The 2,993-nt window shown below is 40.5% G+C and overlaps 1 long non-coding RNA gene across 1 annotated transcript; it reads left to right on the top strand.

Annotated features, from left to right (window-relative positions):
- The first annotated feature begins 671 nt into the window (after positions 1-671).
- On the top strand, positions 672-2,728 carry LOC140007482 (uncharacterized). The gene is made up of 2 exons (XR_011814794.1): positions 672-1,040; positions 2,454-2,728. It is a non-coding gene; the product is annotated as an uncharacterized lncRNA (long non-coding RNA).
- Positions 2,729-2,993: the final 265 nt, after the last annotated feature.

Raw genomic sequence — 2,993 nt, 5'->3', positions numbered from 1 at the left:
TATTTTGGGAAAATTCTCTCGGAAAAATCCGGAAAAAAAATCAAAAAATCATCATCAGAAAGGTCAAAAAATAAAAAAAAACTCAAGTTTAACTTCTTGCTTCTTGACAAATCAAATTCAATTACTTGTTCACAACATCACGTTGGGCCTAGACTTCGTGCCGCCAACATCACATCACCACGTTGGGCCTGGACTTGGTGCCGCCAACATTCCAAAGTTTAAGTTGGGCCTGGATTTCGTGCCGCCAACCCCACAAACATCACATTGGGCCTGGATTTCGTGCCGCCAACCCCACAAACATCACGTTGGGCCTGGACTTCGTGCCGCCAATATCACATCACCACGTTGGGCCTGGATTTGGTGCTGCCAACATTCCAAAGATTAAGTTGGGCCTGGATTTCGTGCCGCCAACCCCACAAACATCACGTTGGGCCTGTTTATTATTTTATTCCTGTGCACCGTTTTCTTGTATTTTCTTTATTATATTACTTTTATTAACATTTTATCAGTAAATATAGTTTTTAAATCATTTTTCTAGTATAAGGTAGTTCGTGAGAAATTTGGAACGTATTTTGGACGTGGGACCCGCTAGTGCATTTAGTGAGAGAAATTCGACCAATTCGGTTAAATTGTTCATAAAGGGATTTCATTACTAGGTGTTAGGAGATGATTAGAGGTTACCTAGATGGATTAACTCTGGAGGGACAAGAGGATAACACTAAACAAAACAAGGTGCCACGTGTCCAAATGTGGTTGGACCAAGCTTACCTAACTTTGCCTAACTTTCTTTGTCATTACATAAAAGTCCAAATTTGACCAAAACCTCTTCATTCTTCACCTCCTCATAGCCGAACCTCTCCAGCCAAGAAGGAAAAACATTCTTCAACCTTTCATCTCCAAATCCTTGCTCAATCTTGAAAATCAACCGATTGTTTCTTGAATTAGTCCGTAGAATCATCTTGCTAGGAGGGTTTGAAGACCTTGGTGGTGTTGTTTTGGAAGAAAACTCTCTAAGCTTCAACCTTTCTTGAAGAACTAAGGTATATTGCTTGGAACTCATCTTTTGTTTCTAATTTTGGCCAAGTGGTGCCTTATAGTAGCTATATACGTGATTGTACGGAAGATTTGGTGGATTGGAGTGAAGTTTCCTAATTTTCTGATTTTTCTTGGAATTTTTCTGGTTTCATATGATGGATATGATTGGGTTTGATTTGGTGGTTCCAAATGGTGTTTTATAGCTCACTTGTGCGTTAATTGTAGTTAATTGCGGAAAATTGCCGCTTATGCGGAAAATTTCAGATTTAGGGTTTCAATTGGGGCTTTGCTATGGTTGATTGTTGAGCTTCTAATTGGCTAGTATTGAGGGGTATTGTGACCCTAATGAAGTATATTGAATGCCTTATGAAGTGTTTGGGTGCTTGTGGTTGTGTTGGATGGTTTTTATTGGTGTCTTGTAGGTTGGAAAAGCTGAAATTTTAGGGGAAATGCTGTCCGAGTGTCTAGGGCATTGGATCCTTGTGAGTTGGGTTGAGATTGACTAGAAATGAATAATTTTAGGGTTGTTTCTACTTTTAACCCTAAATATTATGTATTTTTCATTTCCAAGCTATATTTGGGTTTTACCTTAATAGTTCCTATTAAAAGGTATTCGACTCGTGTTTGAGTCTTAATTGTACTTTCTTGATTATTATAGGGCGTGCCGGTGATCCGAGGCTCACGTCGGGCGAAAACTTGTGAAATTACTTTGTTTGACTTGGTGAGTGTACTACTCACATATTTGTTATTCCGTGGCTTTCTTGTACTTGAATTCTGTGTTTTGGACTAGTTGTGATGATTGTTTGGACTAGGTGAGGCGAGGGTGTACTTTACCACTCTCGTACTCTCTGGCCTACTTGTTTGGTTATGATATAACTTGAATACTCTTGACTGTGTTTGATTTGGTGTCGCTTGGATGCCGATCCTTAATGTAACTCTGGATCTGTACTGTTTACTTTGAGCTCTACCTCATTGGAAGTCAATGGACTCGAGCCAGTAAGGACTTGGTCGGGGACATTTGACAAGCCATGGGAACTGTATTTGAGAATCTTTGGGTATGAGACCCTAGATTCCGGTTTACTCGAGTAATACCAATTCTGTACTGTGTGGTGTTCGGGCCCGGTAAGGGGAAAGTGAGGTGGACGGATAATTGGAGTAAAGAGGGGTCTACGGTCATGATTACCTGGTATACATTGACGGAGAGTCAATGAGATGAGATCAAGTATGGCAAAAGAGGAAAAGGGCTCCTGAGAGCCATCCGTATCCTTTTATTCCTTACACTTGGGTGTTATTGCTTTTACTTACTTGACGAACGTATTTGGACTGAATGCTCTTGAGTTTATGTGATCTTGGTATATGTACGTGATAGTACCTCATTGGGCGAAAGCTCACTCCGTTAAATTTTGTTTTCCTTACAGGGAATTATCTTTTGGACTTTTGACTGTGATGAGTAAGTTGAGTGGAGCTAGTCGAGAGATTTTGTATAGCTCCTCAATAGTTGGAACCTTTGTTGTACTTGGATTTAAATGCTTTCTTTTGGCTTGTAACCATACAAAAGTGGTTTGTAATAGGGTGTATTCCTATCCAATGGATTGTACTTGACTTGTATATACTCTTTTCAGTGATTGTTGGAAATTTCTTGTAATCAATGGGATCTTGGCGGATTGTGACGTGGCAGCCACTATTCGCTTTACGTTTTGCCTTTTGTTTTCCCGTTTCTCATTTATTGGGTTGATTAAGCGCGCCAATATTTTCCCGAACGACTTGAGTTAGTGTTTGACCGTTTTAGTAGTCCTGGCGAGAGCTGGGCAGGCAGTCCGCTAACTCCTTTGGTACGGCTTAGGGGAAGGTGGGGCTGTCACAAGTGGTATCAGAGCCTAGGCTAGAAATAACCTGGGCGAACTTGAAACCTGTTTCTTAGAACTTTTGGGATTGTGATTAGATGCTATTAAGTGTGA

Source organism: Coffea arabica, chromosome 5c (genome assembly GCF_036785885.1).
Source record: "Coffea arabica cultivar ET-39 chromosome 5c, Coffea Arabica ET-39 HiFi, whole genome shotgun sequence".
In the NCBI taxonomy this organism is placed as follows: domain Eukaryota; kingdom Viridiplantae; phylum Streptophyta; class Magnoliopsida; order Gentianales; family Rubiaceae; genus Coffea; species Coffea arabica.
Note: the sequence above shows the minus strand (reverse complement) of the source record. Positions and strands in the feature narration are given on the sequence as shown.